Source organism: Oncorhynchus mykiss, chromosome 20, assembly GCF_057628025.1.
Source record: "Oncorhynchus mykiss isolate SJ-2025 chromosome 20, ASM5762802v1, whole genome shotgun sequence".
Classification (NCBI taxonomy): Eukaryota; Metazoa; Chordata; class Actinopteri; order Salmoniformes; family Salmonidae; genus Oncorhynchus; species Oncorhynchus mykiss.
This window is the reverse complement of record NC_143041.1, coordinates 13918620-13938934: the sequence shown is the minus strand read 5'-3', so window position 1 is coordinate 13938934 and position 20315 is coordinate 13918620. Positions and strand designations below refer to the sequence as shown.

Below are 20315 nucleotides of genomic sequence, written 5' to 3'. Positions count from 1 at the left end.
CTCCACAGTATCTGTCCATAGGGCCACTTTAAGCCATAAACTCCACAGAGCTGGGCTTTACGGAAGAGTGGACAGAAAAAAGCCATTGCTTAACCTTTCTGATCTCCCCATCCCGGATCCGAGATCGTGAATACAGACTCAAGCTCATTACCATAACGCAACGTTAACTATTCATGAAAATCGCAAATGAAATTAAATAAATATGCTAGCTCTCAAGCTTAGCCTTTTGTTAACAACACTGTCATCTCAGATTTTCAAAATATGCTTCTCAACCATTGCAAAACAAGCATTTGTGTAACAGTATTGATGGCTAACGTAGCATTTAGCGTAGCATTAGCATTCAGCTGGCAACATTTACACAAAAAAACAGAAAAGCATTCAAATAAAATCATTTAACTTTGAAGAACTTCAGATGTTTTCAATGAGGAGACTCTCAGATAGCAAATGTTCAGTTTTTCCTGAAAGATTATTTGTTTAGGACAAATCGCTCCGTTTTCTGCGTCACGTTTAGCTATGAAAAAACCCCTGTATCCAGGATTGTGTAAATCTATCAGCAAGCTCATTAGCATAACACAACGTTAACTATTCATGAAAATCGCAAATGAAATGAAATAAATATGCCATCTCTCAAGCTTAGCCTTTTGTAAACAACACTGTCATCTCAGATTTTCAAAATATGCTTCTCAACCATAGGAAAACAATCATTTGTGTAAAAGTAGCTAGCTAGCGTAGCATTTAGCGTTAGCATTTAGCATTAGCATTAGCGTTAGCATCCAGCACGCAACATTTCAACAAAAACATAAAAGCCTTCAAATAAAATAATTTACCTTTGAAGAACTTCAGATGTTTTCAATTAGGAGATTCTCAGTTAGATAGCAGATGCTCAGTTTTTCCAAAAAGATTCTTTGTGTATTAGAAATAGCTCCGTTTTGTACATCACATTTGGCTACCAAAAAAACCCGAAAATTGAGTCCTCAAAACGCGAACTTTTTTCCAAATTAACTCCATAATATCGACTGAAAACATGGCAAACGTTGTTTAGAATCAATCCTCAAGGTGTTTTTCACATATCTCTTCGATGATATATCGTTTGTGGAAGTGTGCTTTCTCTCCTGAATCCCAGGAGAAAATGCCCGCACCTGAAGATTACGCACAAATTTAGACAAAGGACACCGGGCGGACCCCTGGAAAATGTAGTCTCTTATGGCCAATCTTCCAATGATATGCCTACAAATACGTCACAATGCTGCCGACATCTTGGGGAAACGGCAGAAGGTCTAAGCTTATTCCTGTCGCATTCACAGCCATATAAGGAGACTAGTAGAATGAGTTCTGGGGCACTTACAGACAAAATCTTTGCAGATTCTGAAACTTCAGAGAGTTTTCTTTCCAAAACTGTCAAGAATATGCATAGTCGAGCATCTTTTCGTGACAAAATATTGCGCTTAAAACGGGAACGTTTTTTATCCAAAAATGAAATAGCGCCCCTAGAGATGCAACTGGTTAAAGAAAACACGTTTGGTGTTCGAGAAAAGGCAGGAGACTCGCCAAACATATGGAAGAAGGTACTCTGGTCGGATGAGACAAAATTTGAGCATTTTTGGCCATCAAGGAAACCGCTGTGTCTGGCGCAAACCCAACACCTCTCATCACCCCGAGAACCGCTTCCCCACTGTGAACCATGGTGGTGGCAGCATCATAGGGATGTTTTCATCGGCAGGGACTGGGAAACTGGTCAGAATTGAAGGAATGATGGATGGCACTAAATACAGGGAAATTCTTGAGGGAAACCTGTTTCAGTCTTCCAGAGATTTGAGACTGTAACAGAGATTCACCTTCCAGCAGAACAATGACCTTAAGCATACTACATAAGCAACACTCGAGTGGTTTAAGGGGAAACATTTAAATGTATTGGAATGGCCATAGTCAAAGCCCAGAAGATTGCTGTACACCAGCGGAACCCATCCAACTTGAAGGAGCTGGAACAGTTTTGCCTTGAAGAGTGGGCAAAAATCGTAGTGGCTAGATGTGCCAAGCCTATAGAGACATGCCCAAGAGACTTGCAGCTATAATTGCTGCAAAAGGTGGCTCTACAAAGTATTGACTTTGGGGAGGGGGGGGGGGGGGGTAGTTGAATAGTTAGACACGCTCAAGTTTTCTGTTTTATGGCTTATTTCTTGTTTGTTTCACCCCCCAAAAAATATTTTGCATCTTCTCTCTCTCTCTGATATGTCATTTTCCTTCATCAACCTCACTCCTATTGACTATTGAGTTTACATAAAGTTTTCTTGAATGAGTAAAAATAAAAACCCTAACCTTGTAACCACATTTATGACACAGTCACGTTAAAAAATAACTATTTTCAAATGTTTATTTCAATACTCTATAATCAATTTCCCATTTCCAAAGCAAACGTCAAGGGTCACATTGGTTGTGGCTTGCACAGGTAAGATGATATCAATGACTTTGGTTATCAATGGTAAAAACATACCATGGTACCACAGAGGCAAACTGATGTCAGAGTGTACACACATACACACACAACACACAGACACACATACAAACATGAACACAAAGGAGAACAGAGAACAAGCTGCCCAAAGGATGTAGCTTGTATGAGTGTGCCTCTGTCCCTTTGCTTGAATTTGCTGTGTGTGTGTTTGTGGGTCCCTCAGCTAGCCCTTGACATTTCCTTGACATTTGTTGACATTTCTAATGTGTTGCAGAGCCATGTAAAGCAGAGGAACTAACTGTGAGTTCATCAAAAGTGGTCTGAGAATACTGATGACCAAATGTCACCAGGCCCTGACCATCTGGTGTGGCCCAGTTACAGAGGTGAAGGACTGGAGTCAATTTAGTCATTATACACTGAGTGTACAAAACATCAGCAACTCCTTCCTATTATTGAGTTGCACCCCTTTTTGGCCTTAGAACCACCTCAATTCGTCGGGGCATGAACTCTACAAGGTGTCGAAAGTATTCTACAGGGATGCTGGCCCATGTTGACTCCAATGCTTCCCACATTTGTGTCAAGTTTGCTCGATGTCCTTTGGGTGGTGGACCATTATTGATACACACGGGAAATCGTTGAGTGTGACAAACCCAGCAGCGTTGCAGTTCTTGACACACTCAAGCCAGTGCGCCTGTCACATACTACCATACCCCGTTCAAAGGCACATCAATCTTTCGTCTCGCCCATCCACCCTCTGAATGGCACGCGTACACAATCCATGTCTCACTTGTGTCAAGGCTTAAAAATCCTTCATTAACCCGCCTCCTCCACTTCATCTGCACGGATTGAAGGGGATTTAGCAGACATCAATAAGGGATCATAGCTTTCACCTGGTCAGTCTATGTCATGGAAAGAGCAGGGGCGCTTAATGTCTTGTGCACTCCGTGTACAGTCATGCTGGGGTTATGTTGTGGTCATTAACTGGTCATTATCATTGTCAGACAATAGATGGGGGCGCTGTCTCCAAAAGGATTGGAATTTAATAAAGGTTGAATGAGATTTCATATGGTCGTCTTCATGGTCTCCTTCACTAAGGTCTCACTTATTCTCTTGGTTTTTGTAGTTGTTTTTTCACCTGTCTCGGTCCAGCCTATAGTGCAATGTGTCTTTGAGATTGCAGTTAGTTAACTATTACGGTAAGCCTGCTTGAAAGAATATAGCATGGTGACACCATACAAGGCACAGTTTACAGTAATATCACCAGGAAGTCATCGTGAACTTCATACTTCACAGAGCAAAAAATCAACGGGGCACACATTCTTTTGTAATGTTGTCTTTATTCACGTCAATGAAATTACGACCAACTAGCTAGCCTTTCTGATGGAAATTATATGAAGGAATTTTATCTTCAGATGCCGGGCCGGAGCGGACTGTTATTGTTAGCATATGGTAATGATCACTCTCTCTGTAAGAGAAGACAAGACTGCCTAACTGGAGGTATTTATAGACCTCAGTCCTTCCCAGAACTCTTGCTCCCTACAAAACTATCATCTAATACCCATCCCTCCATCTTCAGAAGAGATGGGAGATTGGGAGAGCGATGGAGAGATGAGAACAGAAAGATAGAAATATGTTAGGCTTAGAACGAACAGGACAAGTTATCAAGTCCACTGAGAGAGTGGAGGAAGTCCACTTCTGGAACAGAATGAATGCATTTTGGCTGGAATTCTTTCTGTTTTTTTCTGACTTTGAGGACATTTCTGTCAGTCTTGCCTTTGTTTAGTTGTGTTTGCCGTGACTAATTGAATCATCGTCGAAATGTGATTGTTTCTCAAATCAATATCAAAACCCTAATCTTCCCAAACATAAAGAGAACGATGCATCAATCATAGTGCAATATTTTAATTTAGTTAGATTTTGCCTTTAGAGTGACATACACACGCAGGCTTGCACAGACACACGCAGACACACATTGACACAGTGATGTCTTGGCTTGCCCTCCTGGCTAACAAACACTTCTAATAAATCTCTCTGCTGTGATCTATGGGGCTAATATTTCTCTCTCGCATACACAGATTTAACCACTCGTCAGCAAAGGGTTATTATTGAGAATTTGATTACTGTGTTCATTGACTGACTGTCATGTCAAGGTCCTAGGTTGGGATCATATCAATAAAGAGAAGACACAGGGAGTCCATACTTGCGAACTCTTGCTTAAACCTCTGGCTTAAACCTTTGTCTTAACATTTTAGCTGGTACAGTGCCTTGTGAAAGTATTCGGCCCCCTTGAACTTTGCGACCTTTTGCCACATTTCAGGCTTCAAACATAAAGATATAAAACTGTATTTTTTTTGTGAAGAATCAACAATAAGTGGGGCACAATCATGAAGTGGAACGACATTTATTGGATATTTCAAACTTTTTTAACAAATCAAAAACTGAAAAATTGGGCTTGCAAAATTATTCAGCCGCCTTAAGTTAATACTTTGTAGTGCCACCTATATTGACTACGTCCATCCTAGCTCGCACAATAATGTCTTAATTGAAATTACGGATTATGCTTGTCGTCCCCTTTATGCCATAGTTTGTACATCTCAATTGTCATTATAAACCACATTTGTGGTCAGCCATATCAGCTATGTTTTTTAAAAGGCAGTAAATGAGGCTGCCAGACAAGGCTCTGCTGACAGCCAGGTGGAGCAGTGGTAAGATGTTAGGACTGCTTGACGTAGCACCGTTTGTTACCTTTATAGTGCAATTCATGTATTGTTTAGTGTTGTGTACTGGCTTTGCCCAATGCATCCTACTTTTATTCATTTTTGAACCACCAAGATTTATATGCTAAAATCACCACAGTATTGAACCAGGGTAACTATTTAATAATAAATAGAGATGAAACCATCTGGACAAGAGAAACAAAACAACATCAATGCAGACACAGGGAGGAAACGGAGGAAGTGACAGATATAGGGGAGGTAATCAATGACGTGACGGAGTCCAGGTGAGTCCGATGAAGCGCTAGTGCGCATAACGATGGTGACAGGTGTGCGTAATGAGGAGCAGCCTGGTGGCCTCGAGCACCAGAGAGGGGGAGCAGGAGCAGACCTGACACCTGATGTGAATGTATTATTAGAGTAGATACATCACTAGCAGGACATGAAGCTAGGGAAAGGGTGTAATGGGACATTCCAGGTGAACAAAGAGGAGAGCATTCCTTGATAACATAATTTTGGTTTTAATTACAAGTTGCAACAGGGAGACATCTCCAGCACAGAAGCAGAGAAAATGTCTAATGGGCCTTCTCTGAGAAGGCCCTTAAATATTATCACTCAGCACCAACTGCCCTGTAAACACCAGCACCAGAGGCTTGTAGGAAGTCACAACATCAGCTGCTACAGAATCACACTGTGTCACAGATACAGTACATTATCAGTGTGCCCTTGGCTCAGTCTGGCGTCAAACTTTGATCATAACACTCAACATTGGCAGACATTTGATACTGGCAGTTAAACTGGTCAAAGGCAGGAACATCAGTAATTAGTTACAACAGGTTACTGTAGACTAACAAGTGTAAACTACTTAATGAAATATTGTACTTAAACATGCAACGTTAACTCCTGTTTCTGTTTCCCCAAGGGAATGCATCTGTGTGCCTCTCTTTCTGCACATACAATCCTGCTTATTACATATTAATCCATATCAACAGCAAATCAAATACAGCAAAACAACTCATTCAATAATTAGGGTTTAACCGGGGTGTGGACATGAAGCTAGGGTTAGGATTTACCCTGATCCTAGATCTGTAGTTAGCTTCAAGACCTCAAACTGCAAGTGAAAAGATTGATAAACTGCAAGTCAAATTCCTTTTTGATGAAGTTTGTAGACTCAAAACAGGGCTGTGACCACAGGGAACATGGATAAAAGCTGGGGATCCTTTTTCATCTGGAGGTTTTGCAGCGGAAAGCAAATATTTGCCTAGCTCCTCGTTATTGTGGTCGTAAGTCTTCCCAGATCGCTGGGCAAGAACTGATGGTCGGCCAAACTGTGGACCTCTCTCTCTCTCATTCCCTCTTCCTCTCGCTCGCTCTCTCTCTCTCTCTCCCCCTCTCTCTCTCCCCCACTCTCTCTATTACTATCTCTCTCTCTATTACTATCTCTCTCTCATTTTCTCTTCCTGTCACTCTGTCACTGTCTCTGTCTCTGATTATCTCTCTCTCTCTCCCCCTCTCTCTCTATTACTATCTCTCTCTCTATTACTATCTCTCTCTCTCTATTACTATCTCACTCTCGTTTTCTCTTCCTGTCACTCTGTCACTGTCTCTGTCTCTGATTATCTCTCTCTCTCTCTCTCTCTCTCTCTCTCTCTCTCTCTCTCTCTCGCTCGCTCGCTAACTCTCTGTCTCTCTAATGATGTGTGAATTGGTTGACAGGGGGAAAAGACCAAACTGGAAAATCCCCAAGAGATCAGATCTGTCAGGGATAACACACACCCCACACATGAGAAAAACACACACAGATGGACACACACAAACTCACCTTGTAACACTTTTCTGCTACATCCATCCAACATCTGAGACGTCCTTAAGATGTGTGAGGACGGGATTGGGACAGCCTGGCTTTGAGGGGTTATGGAGATTACTGTACACCTCTAACATCTGGTACCCCGTCTGTTTCCCCTACTCTCTGATCTGGCTCCTATCAAAGACCCACTGCGAATCAGACAGAAGAATTTACATAGGGGTCGCCCCTCATGCAACGGAACGTACAAACAAACACCATACTGTAGACTAAGTACACCAAACATTAGGAACACCTTCCTAATATTGAGTTGCACCCGTCCTCCCCCTTTCGTAGGGGCATGGAAGCCTCAATTCGTAGGGGCATGGACTCTACAAGGTGTTGAAAGCGTTCCACAGGGATGCTGGCCTACGTCGACTCCAATGCTTCACACAGTTGTGTCAAATTGGCTGGATGTCCTTTGGAACATTCTTGATACACACGGGAAACTGTTGAGCATTAAAAACCCAGCAGCGTTGCAGTTCTTGACACAAACCGGTGCGCCTGGCACCTAGTACCATACTCCGTTCAAAGGCACTTAAATACTTTGTCTTACCCATTTCCCCTATGACTGGCACACATTCACAAACCATGTCCCAATTGTCTCAAGGCTTAAAAATCCTTCTTTAACCTGTCTCCCCTCCCCTTCATCTACACTGATTGAAGTGGATTTAACAAGTGACATCAATAAGGGATTCACCTGGTCAGTCTATGTCATGGAAAGAGCAGGTGTTTGTATACTCAGTGTACATACACCCACGAACTCAGACCCACATACATTCAAAGAGGCCAGAGCAAGGGGGGGTTGCAGATTAAAGAGGAAGACAGAGGTTGAAGCAGAATGCCTGGACAGGAATAAGTATAAGTGGGTGATCCATCAGTCACAGAGAGGATGAAGGAGAAGGAGGAGGATGAATAGCAAACGGAAGAAGAGAAGAGGAAATAGGGAACTAAAAATGAGGGTGGGAAGAAAGTACAAAAGAGAGGGAAGAGGCCATGGAGAACAGTGGAGAAAAGCAGAGGAAGAGGTGTATGGGACACATAATACACAACCCCAAAAAGACAAACACACAAACACGTGTAGGCACACACCGTATGAAAAATATGCACGCTCACTCCCTCCTAGTGTCCACACTCAAACTTTTCCATCATCCAAATCATTTCAAACACACACTTCACAGGAGTGGAAATATTGATCTCCCTTTCCGCCGCTCATTTCTCTGGGAAATTAACTAGAAGACAGATGCCGAGCCTGAACCTTGTATTTAATCTTCATTGGGGAATATATCATCTAGAAACACAACTTCTAATTCTGGTCCCCGTGATGGAAAAGCAGGCACCCCGTCAAACTAGTGTGTGTGTGTGTGTGTGTGTGTGTGTGTGTGTACAAGACAGAATAGTAGAGATTAAACATCACATGAACAAATAATCACTTCTGTTCTTTTTTATTTAGACGATCAACATGAGTCCTGGTGTGAGACGCTGGGTTGGAACACGTGCAGACTTCTATTGAGAGAAGCAGGCCAGAGATTTTCACGACTTCTGACAATAAAGTCACGTTCTTGTACTGTACAAATCATGTAGTATGCATGTGTGTATTTGTGTTTGCGTGTGTGTGTGTGTATTTGTGTTTGCGTGTGTGTGTGTGTGCGCGTGCATGTGATTGTCAGGTGCATGTGTACAGGTCCTAGCCTCTTTGCTCTCATTTGGGGGGTAGCAGCTGTCTCAACTCTCTTTCCTCCCCCTCACAGCAATGGGGTGATGCCTGCTTAGGTCAGATGTACCTGTGCCCACCCCTCCAACACACCCCTTCCCACCCTCGGCTGTCAGAAGTAACAATGTGATGTTGACCTAACAAGGGACGGGGGGTGGGGGGTGGGGGGAGCTGGAATGAAACAGATCTTTCGCCAGTCTTTCAGACAGCTGTCTGCTGGACAGAAGAATAAAATAAAGAGAGATGGGGAAAAAAGTCACCTGACAAGGTATAAAGGCCCACCAAAGTTTTGTGAAGGTTTGTTAGAAGAACAACATGAAAAATAAAGTTAAGACTTTGGCGGAAATGACAAGATGTGTTTTACTGACTAAATCAGAGGAGGCTGGTGGGGGGGGAGCAATAGGAGGACGGGCTCATTGTAATGGAATACATGGAATGGTATCAAACACATCAAACATATGGAAACCCAATGTTTGACTCTGTTTATTCCATTCCAGCCATTACAATGAGCCCATCCTCCTATTGCTCCACCCACCAGCTTCTTCTGGACTTCATGGTTCGCTAATATTAAAATGGAGAGGGAAAGAAATTATGAAAGAGAGTGATGATAAAAAGCCTTTGTTGAAAAGATGAGGGAGTAAATGAGTCAAAAGGGAGTAGAGAGACAGAGAGCGGCAGAGAGAGAGAATGAGGGAGGGAGAGAGAGAGAGACTGAGGGAGAGAGAGAGAGAGAGAGAGAGAAGGGAGGGAGAGAGAGAGAGACTGAGTGAGAGAGAGAGAGAGAGACTGAGGGAGAGAGAGAGAGAGAGACTGAGGGAGAGAGAGAGAGAGAGACTGAGGGAGAGAGAGAGAGAGAGACTAAGGGAGAGAGAGAGAGACTGAGGGAGAGAGAGAGAGAGAGACTGAGGGAGAGAGAGAGAGAGACTGAGGGAGAGAGAGAGAGAGACTGATGGAGAGAGAGAGAGAGACTGAGGGAGAGAGAGAGAGAGAGAGAAGGGAGGGAGAGAGAGAGACTGAGGGAGAGAGAGAGAGAGAGACTGAGGGAGAGAGAGAGAGACTGAGGGAGAGAGAGAGAGAGAGACTGAGGTAGAGAGAGAGAGAGAGACTGAGAGAGAGAGAGAGAGAGAGAGAGACTGAGGGAGAGAGAGAGAGAGAGACTGAGGGAGAGAGAGAGAGAGAGACTGAGGGAGAGAGAGAGAGAGAGACTGAGGGAGGGAGAGAGAGAGAGACTGAGGGAGAGAGAGAGAGAGAGAGAGAAGGGAAAGAAATGGGCCGATAAGAGTGGCAAAGAAGGGCGTGAAATAGATAGAAAAAAAGGACAGCAGGATAGGAGAAAAGAGGGAGTATGTAGAAATAAAAAATGAGACTTAATGTAATGAATGGTGTGACTAAGACATGTAAACCAGAGGATAATTAGAGATTATTAATGTGGCTGCTTTCCAGACTATAGCACTGCGCTTCATTAGGTAATATGCCATTAACGTACACACACTAAACACCAAGCACCAAGCGCGCACACACACACACACACACACACACACACACACACACACACACACACCATTAACGAAGCAAGTCAAGGGCTCAAAGGATACCTTCATTACAATATATCATCCATTTCTGTACTTTCACTGTCGTTCTCACTCTTAATTTAATGTTGCGTCTCTCCTCATTTCTGTCTAATGCTCCATTTTTCCCCTTTCATTCTGTTCTTGTGCTTTCCCATCATGTCACTTCTTTAAGTAAAGAATATTCCAGATGGGCCTTATGCAACATTACAGCTTCATTGCTTCTAATGGCTGAAGGGTGTGTGTGTGTGTGTGTGTGTGTGTGTGTGTGTGTGTGTGTGTGTGTGTGTGTGTGTGTGTGTGCGCGTGCGCGTGCGTGCGTGCGTGTTGCTGACTCATTGTTCAGTATTTTGAGAGAGCCTGATGTCCAGGGACAGGTTGTCAATACTATACAATACATATAATCACTGTTCCTTTAACTGCCTGAGGGAGTGCCCTTACATTTTTTGGGGCGGAAAATACACGTGGTTTTCGGACACATGTATGAACACACGTTTAAACAAATCACGTGAAAAATGTAAGGGCACTCTCTCAGGCAGTTAAAGGAAGGAACAGTGATTATATGTATTGTATAGTATTGATAACCTGGCCCAGGCTCTCTTAATATCCTGAACAATCAGCCAGCAACACACACATATGCTTGGGCGCGGACACATATTGGCCTATTGTGATGACACATAGAGATTTTCACGTCAATTTTTCACACGATAAAAAAAAATAATCATGGACACGTGTGAAATTTCACATGGATTTATTTTTTGCACATTCCCCAGTTGCTGCAAATTTCACCACATTTTTTGGGGGGGGGTTATGGTTGGACACAGCAGCCTTTTAACCCCATATGGGCCTTGCTGGCAGGTTTCCCCCACAGCTCCCTCTGCTGGGATCTCTTGATTGTGCCAAAACTGACTGTGAAGTTCTAATTATGCCCACATGTTTGCTATTGTTGTTGTGACATTGATTGCCATTGCATTGCACGCTGAAGAAGGGCTCATACCCCAACCATTCGTGCAGCAATAAAAATATGTCAATCTACCGGAGTGGTGTCCTATTTCTGTTCTTTGGACCATATACGAGGATCCAGCACCCGATTGAAGTTTATATAAGCTGGAGTCAGGCACGTTATTCAGCTTTTCTTGCAGGCAGATGCCATTTTGTTCTCATGACAGAAGGGATCTCACTGTTCCCATGCTTTGGGACAGCGGTTAGGAGCCAAAGTGTCTGTTGATTTTTCTGTTTGGATGTTGTTGTCTGTCAGAGTAACTTTTTTTTTTGTTGAAAAAGTGGGATAAGAATTAGGACATTTGGTCAAATCCACCTCCTCGGGAGCAATCAAAAATATCCACTGTATTTCCTTTGCCTCCCGCCGTGCTCCACAAGACCTTCTCCCCTCGGCTGTGATTCTCCCTCGGACACCCTACTGGAGCTCCAGTTCAGGGGCCCCACACAGCTCCCCGTCATCCCAGGGAAGGCAGCTCGTCCTGGGGTGACTTTCTCTCAGAGGCGACTGAAGGATCCTGGAGCTCTACAGGAGCCAAAAATCACAGAGCTGGAGTAGACTCAAAGAAAAAGATGAAAGAAGAGAAAGACAGCTCTGAGGGGCCCTTCTGTCTCTTTCCTTCTCCTCCTCCCTCTGCCCCTCTCTTCTTTTTCTCTTTCTCTGTTTCTTCCCTCTGCTTCCGCCCTTCAATAACAACTTTTCTTTTAATCAGTTTTTGTTTGTGAAGAAGTTGTACTAATTAGGGAGGGAAATAAAAATAAAATGAAAACAGAGGAAGAAAGGAGGAGAGGAACAAGAGGAAGAGCGTTCTCCTGTCTCTGAGGTGATATATTAGTGATCTGATCCATGCCAGACCTCTCATGAGTTGAATGAGTAGTGAGCTACAGAACCATGTCATTACCGCAGTATAAATAATACAGAACTCAAATATTCCAGTTTCAGACAGACGGTGTTCTGTATCCTAGGTTACAGAGAGTTCTTGCTGGTGGGCATATGTCAGTGCTCTTTACCCAATAGTCACATAGAAATGTCTAAATACAGTATTATACATTTTTATATCATAGTTGGTATCATACACTATTATGATGTAATTTGATACCATCCAGTTGTATTACTGTGTAATTGCCCCATCGAAGGTGTTAAGTGTTTAGATTGATATAGGTTTTTTGTTAGCCAGCTGCCTGCCTGTCCTCTATGGTTTGTATTGATGTATTGACAGATGTACAGAGACCAGCCCATTCCAGAGCAGACCAGACTAGCCATCTCACGGGTACACCATTAGAACACAGGGTCAGGCTTGAAATCACTTTGTTTTCACACTAATGTAGGCTTACAGTAGGGTGTCGCAAAGTGCATTACAGTTCAGTAAACTGATTGTGCAATGTAATGTAAAATATAATGATCAGTGTGTACATTCAGCAATAAGTTGTCTGTGTGCCCTAAGACCCGCTGAGATCAAGCCTATAGGTATTTTATCTGGGTACTAGCATATGTGTTGTGGTCTCAGGCAGGATACACATCATTCAAACATGGTTTACGGTTCATGTAAAATCTTTGTGTTACATCTTGTCCGCACCTGGTAGTGTAACGTAATGGGCTAACAAAGTATTGAGCATTAACGTAAAGGGCTAACACAGTGTGTAGCATTAACGTAATGGGCTAAGACAGTATGTAGCATTAACGTAATGGGCTAACAAAGTATTGAGCATTAATGTAAAGGGCTAACACAGTATGTAGCATTAACGTAATGGGCTAACACAGTATGTAGCATTAACGTAATGGGCTAACACAGTATGTAGCATTAACGTAATGGGCTAACACAGTATGTAGCATTAACGTAATGGGCTAACACAGTATGTAGCATTAACGTAATGGGCTAACACGGTATGTAGCATTAACATAACGGGCTAACACAGTATGTAGCATTAACGTAATGGGCTAACACAGTTTGTAGCATTAACGTAATGGGCTAACACAGTATGTAGCATTCATGTAATGGGCTAACACAGTATGTTTGCAATAACGTAATGGGCTAACACATTAACGTAATGGGTTAATTTAACACCATAAGAAGAGAGCTGCTGAGGAGAGGAGGAGGGTGATGGGAGAGTGATCAATGAAGTCATTACCTCTGTAGGACAGAGTTCAGTCACACAGCCTGGGGAGGGGTAACAACGGGTCATTAACACACACATGTAAAGCATTTCACTGTAAGTAAAATTTGATTTGATTTTGAAATACATTTGGATGGACACACACACACGCACGCATGCACGCACACACACACACACAGACACATGGTCCTGAATGGCTTGCTTTGTAGAGCAGGGCACTTGCACTGCCAAGGTTGTGGGTTCAATTCCTGTGGCCACCCATTATTTACACCTCAGCTCACCTTAGGTAAGAGAAGACATTGAGTGATCAGAGACCCATGCAGATAATGAAAGACAGAGTTTTGACTATAGAGGAGAAGGTGTCAGACAATGAGATGGAATATATAGAATGTAAAGATCTATGGCCTCATTCACGTTGTATCTGAGCAGTCCGTTGCACTGTGCCGGATGTCATTCATTTCAGTGGGGACTGTCCACAACGGAGTGGTATCGCAGAGCCCCCTTGCGGATGAAGGCTCCGTTGCGAAACGGGTGCAGCATACTTAGAATTTTTCCGAACTGTGCGTCATCATGAGTGCAGCCAGAGTCTGTCAACAGAACAGGAAGTTACCAAACCACAGATCAAGATGAAAATCTATGGTTTTTGTCAATGGCTTTATGGGATAGCTAGCTTGTAAACAATGGCCCATTCCTGTAAGGGAGTACTATTTTAATAGTAATGTTAAATAATACACATTGGCTGTTAAGCTAATTATAGGACTGTTGCCTCCCGTTTTAGTTTCTTGTGATGGTAATGCCGTTTGTTTTTGAGGATAATTATTAAGTAGAGGTCGCTAGCTACACTATCTTCAACCTAGCCTACTTTTTAGCTAGCTACAGTATCTTCAACCTAGCCTACCTTTTAGCTAGCTACAGTATCTTCAACCTAGCTTACCTTTTTAGCTAGCTACAGTAGCTAGCTAGCTGGTCTGTAAGCTAGCTTGAATTGCTAGAAAGTTTTTAAAAAACAAGTTGTGTAAAAATAAATTAAATGAGACATGTTTTATTATCACCTGAAACAATGTGTCTCTCCTGTTTTGAATGAAAAGGTCATATTTTGCAATCTTCCTAAATAAATGTGATCTCTGACGAGAGACTAGGCTCTCCTCCATACTGTTGTGTGTTGTGAAACCCTATGCTTTGCCTATGCTCTCCGTCCAGTAGCGGGATGCGATTGGGTGAAGATGACGTGCGGCGTGATGAAATACGCCACAATGTGTAAGGGGCATACTGGTGACGTGTCCTACAAATGTAAACTTGTTACTGTAGTCATACTAGAAGCCACATCACCAGCAGATATGACTTGAAATGAAACAAATCTAACAACAGACCCCTTTGGAACTATTGAAGAGTATTTCGATTAATCTTTGAACAGCAAGGAAAAGAACATGAATTACATTCAAAGATCAATTAATAACTGTATAGGTACGACAAGGCGTGTATGGAATGCCGGGAAAACACTAGAATTCATTCTATGGTGGGGATATTGTGCGTCATCAGCATTGATGCAGTAAGTCTCAGTTGGCCTGTCAATTTTTATTTATTTTTTTATTTTACCTTTATTTAACCAGGTAGGCAAGTTGAGAACAAGTTCTCATTTACAATTGCGACCTGGCCAAGATAAAGCAAAGCAGTTCGACAGATACAACAACACAGAGTTACACATGGAGTAAAACAAACATACAGTCAATAATAAAAAATAAAAAAAGGCCTTGGTGGCAAGGTAAATACAATATAACAAGTAAAACACTGGAATGGTAGTTTTGCAATGGAAGAATGTGCAAAGTAGAAATAAAAATAATGGGGTGCAAAGGAGCAAAATAAATAAATAAATTAAATACAGTTGGGAAAGAGGTAGTTGATAGGGCTAAATTATAGGTGGGCTATGTACAGGTGCAGTAATCTGTGAGCTGCTCTGACAGTTGGTGCTTAAAGCTAGTGAGGGAGATAAGTGTTTCCAGTTTCAGAGATTTTTGTAGTTCGTTCCAGTCATTGGCAGCAGAGAACTGGAAAGAGAGGCGGCCAAAGAAAGAATTGGTTTTGGGGGTGACTAGAGAGATATACCTGCTGGAGCGTGTGCTACAGGTGGGAGATGCTATGGTGACCAGCGAGCTGAGATAAGGGGGGACTTTACCTAGCAGGGTCTTGTAGATGACATGGAGCCAGTGGGTTTGGCGACGAGTATGAAGCGAGGGCCAGCCAACGAGAGCGTACAGGTCGCAATGGTGGGTAGTATATGGGGCTTTGGTGACAAAACGGATTGCACTGTGATAGACTGCATCCAATTTGTTGAGTAGGGTATTGGAGGCTATTTTGTAAATTACATCGCCAAAGTCGAGGATTGGTAGGATGGTCAGTTTTACAAGGGTATGTTTGGCAGCATGAGTGAAGGATGCTTTGTTGCGAAATAGGAAGCCAATTCTAGATTTAACTTTGGATTGGAGATGTTTGATATGGGTCTGGAAGGAGAGTTTACAGTCTAACCAGACACCTAAGTATTTGTAGTTGTCCACGTATTCTAAGTCAGAGCCGTCCAGAGTAGTGATGTTGGACAGGCGGGTAGGTGCAGGTAGCGATCGGTTGAAGAGCATGCATTTAGTTTTACTTGTATTTAAGAGCAATTGGAGGCCACGGAAGGAGAGTTGTATGGCATTGAAGCTTGCCTGGAGGGTTGTTAACACAGTGTCCAAAGAAGGGCCGGAAGTATACAGAATGGTGTCGTCTGCGTAGAGGTGGATCAGAGACTCACCAGCAGCAAGAGCGACCTCATTGATGTATACAGAGAAGAGAGTCGGTCCAAGAATTGAACCCTGTGGCACCCCCATAGAGACTGCCAGAGGTCCGGACAACAGACCCTCCGATTTGACACAATGAACTCTATCAGAGAAGTAGTTGGTGAACCAGGCGAGGCAATCATTTGAGAAACCAAGGCTGTTGAGTCTGCCGATGAGGATGTGGTGATTGACAGAGTCGAAAGCCTTGGCCAGATCAATGAATACGGCTGCACAGTAATGTTTCTTATCGATGGCGGTTAAGATATCGTTTAGGACCTTGAGCGTGGCTGAGGTGCACCCATGACCAGCTCTGAAACCAGATTGCATAGCAGAGAAGGTATGGTGAGATTCAAAATGGTCGGTAATCTGTTTGTTGACTTGGCTTTCGAAGACCTTAGAAAGGCATGGTAGGATAGATATAGGTCTGTAGCAGTTTGGGTCAAGAGTGTCCCCCCCTTTGAAGAGGGGGATGACCGCAGCTGCTTTCCAATCTTTGGGAATCTCAGACGACACGAAAGAGAGGTTGAACAGGCTAGTAATAGGGGTGGCAACAATTTCGGCAGATAATTTTAGAAAGAAAGGGTCCAGATTGTCTAGCCCGGCTGATTTGTAGGGGTCCAGATTTTGCAGCTCTTTCAGAACATCAGCTGAATGGATTTGGGAGAAGGAGAAATGGGGAAGGCTTGGGCGAGTTGCTGTTGGGGGTGCAGTGCTGTTGACAGGGGTAGGAGTAGCCAGGTGGAAAGCATGGCCAGCAGTAGAAAAATGCTTATTGAAATTTTCAATTATGGTGGATTTATCAGTGGTGACAGTGTTTCCTATCTTCAGTGCAGTGGGTAGCTGGGAGGAGGTGTTCTTATTCTCCATGGACTTTACAGTGTCCCAGAACTTTTTTGAGTTAGTGTTGCAAGAAGCAAATTTCTGCTTGAAAAAGCTAGCCTTGGCTTTTCTAACTGCCTGTGTATAATGGTTTCTAGCTTCCCTGAACAGCTGCATATCACGGGGGCTGTTCGATGCTAATGCAGAACGCCATAGGATGTTTTTGTGTTGGTTAAGGGCAGTCAGGTCTGGGGAGAACCAAGGGCTATATCTGTTCCTGGTTCTAAATTTCTTGAATGGGGCATGTTTATTTAAGATGGTTAGGAAGGCATTTTTTTAAAAAATATCCAGGCATCCTCTACTGACGGGATGAGGTCAATATCCTTCCAGGATACCCCGGCCAGGTCGATTAGAAAGGCCTGCTCGCTGAAGTGTTTCAGGGAGCGTTTTACAGTGATGAGAGGAGGTCGTTTGACCGCTGACCCATTACGGATGCAGGCAATGAGGCAGTGATCGCTGAGATCTTGGTTGAAGACAGCAGAGGTGTATTTAGAGGGGAAGTTGGTTAGGATGATATCTATGAGGGTGCCCATGTTTAAGGCTTTGGGGAGGTACCTGGTAGGTTCATTGATAATTTGTGTGAGATTGAGGGCATCAAGTTTAGATTGTAGGATGGCTGGGGTGTTAAGCATGTTCCAGTTTAGGTCGCCTAGCAGCACGAGCTCTGAAGATAGATGGGGGGCAATCAGTTCACATATGGTGTCCAGAGCACAGCTGGGGGCAGAGGGTGGTCTATAGCAGGCGGCAACGGTGAGAGACTTGTTTTTAGAGAGGTGGATTTTTAAAAGTAGAAGTTCAAATTGTTTGGGTACAGACCTGGATAGTAGGACAGAACTCTGCAGGCTATCTTTGCAGTAGATTGCAACACCGCCCCCTTTGGCAGTTCTATCTTGTCTGAAAATGTTGTAGTTTGGAATTAAAATGTCTGAATTTTTGGTGGTCTTCCTAAGCCAGGATTCAGACACAGCTAGAACATCCGGGTTGGCAGAGTGTGCTAAAGCAGTGAATAGAACAAACTTAGGGAGGAGGCTTCTAATGTTAACATGCATGAAACCAAGGCTATTACGGTTACAGAAGTCGTCAAAAGAGAGCGCCTGGGGAATAGGAGTGGAGCTAGGCACTGCAGGGCCTGGATTCACCTCTACATCGCCAGAGGAACATAGGAGGAGTAGAATAAGGGTGCGACTAAAAGCAATAAGAATTGGTCGTCTAGAACGTCTGGAACAGAGAGTAAAAGGAGGTTTCTGGGGGCGATAAAATAGCATCAAGGTATAATGTACAGACAAAGGTAAGGTAGGATGTGAATACAGTGGAGGTAAACCTAGGTATTGAGTGATGAAGAGAAAGATATTGTCTCTAGAAACATCATTGAAACCAGGAGATGTCATTGCATGTGTGGGTGGTGGAACTAATAGGTTGGATAAGGTATAGTGAGCAGGACTAGAGGCTCTACAGTGAAATAAGCCAATAAACACTAACCAGAACAGCAATGGACAAGACATATTGACATTAAGGAGAGGCATGCTTAGTCGAGTGATCAAAAGGGTCCAGTGAGTGGAGAGGTTGGTTGAGGATCACGGCGATTTAGACAGCTAGCCAAGCCAACCGGTAGCAAGCTAGCATAGGATGGAGTCTGTTGTTAGCCACCTCTTGCGTTCGGTCAGTAGATTAGTGGGGTTCCGTGAGGTAGAGGGAATTAATCCAAATCACACAACAACAACAAAAATAAGAACAATAGATATAGTTATAGAGGCCCGAGAAGAAAACATAATAATAATAAAAATAAATAAATTGTCCGATTGTCTATTCAGATAGCAGCCGGTAAGACAGATAACGGTTAGCGGGCCGCAGATGGGCGTTCAGGTAACGTCGCGACAGAGGAGCCAGCCGGATCTCCTTCAGGTAGATAACGTCGGCAGTCCAGTTGTGAAGGCCCGGTGGGGCTCCGCGTAGGCAGTGAAACGGGTCCGGATAGGTGACTGCAGCCCAGGAGTGAATGATGGAACTCAGGAGTGATTGACGGAGCTGGCTAGCACCGGAACAATCGATGTTTGCTCCGGAATCGACGAAACCCGACTGTCACACGGATAGCAGCTAGCTAGCTGTGAGATCCGGGTATGAATGTCCAGAGAGCAGTTGAAATCCAGGGACATGGAGAGAAAAATTGGTCCGGTATGTTCCGTTCCGAGCCGCGCTGCGCCGTACAAAACTGGCGATAGATTTTCGAGCTAAAGGATAGCTGATGACCACAAACCGTGGTTAGCTGAATACTAACGATTTGCCAGTAAAGAAGCTAACTAGCTTCTGATTAGCTTCTGGATTAGCTTCTGGGCTAGCTCCTGGCTAGCTTCTGGCTAGTTTCTGGCTAGCTTCTTGGAGTTTCTGGCTAGCTTCTTGGAGGATTACAGATCTGAGGTAAATAATAATTTTTTATAAATTTTTATAAATATAAATTGGTGAGGCTGGTTGCAGGAGAGTGTTTAGAAGATGAGTTGATGGAAAATAAAAATAAAATGTATGTGAAAAAAGTTGTAAATATATATATATACAGGACACGACAAGACGAGGACAAAAGACGTCTGAACTGCTATGCGATCTTGGAGAAGAGAAAAAAATGTCAATAAGGTGTAGCATTTTAAATATTCAAACCAACAACAGCTACCCTCTTTAGGTTGGCCCTAAATACATGTTGTGTAATGGCCTCTTTCTCTACACACACACAGAGAGAGAGAGGTAGTCGAGTGGAGAAAGTTAGCCATAATGCTCAAATGATGGATACGCTATTGGATAACTAACAGCTAGGAAGGATAGGATGGAATGGAAATGGGTTGTAGATATTGATTCCTCACCTACTCTTGGATCAATAATTTTACACAATAATGAAAATAAAGTGTTACGCAAGGCAGAGTGGTAAGATAGGGAGGAAATAAAAGAGGTGTGATTCTCTCTCGTTGTGTGTGTGTGTGTGTGTGTGTGTGTGTGTCTCGTTGCAAATCAAGTCATGCGGCTATCATTGATCTGAAACACAGACTCCGGAGTGTGGCTTTAACTGTACTCTAACTACTTCATGTCTCACCACAGCGTGGTAGGGACAAACTGGCTCTACATTACTGCCTTTCAATAGCTATGGTATACCAGCCAGGAAAGGAATCACTAGTGAGAAGAACATTATAATCTGAGAGAATGCACATTCAGTGCCCTAGTTTTACCTGTTCAAC

The 20315-nt window shown here is 43.3% G+C and overlaps 1 long non-coding RNA gene across 1 annotated transcript in view; it reads right to left on the bottom strand.

Annotated features, from left to right (window-relative positions):
- Nucleotides 1–390: 390 nt before the first annotated feature.
- LOC149974398 (uncharacterized) overlaps nucleotides 391–20315 on the bottom strand; it is a 270502-nt gene continuing 250577 nt past the window's right edge. Inside the window, exon 3 of the long non-coding RNA XR_016489339.1 lies at nucleotides 391–458. This is a non-coding gene — a long non-coding RNA (uncharacterized LOC149974398). The remainder of the gene's footprint in view (nucleotides 459–20315) is intronic.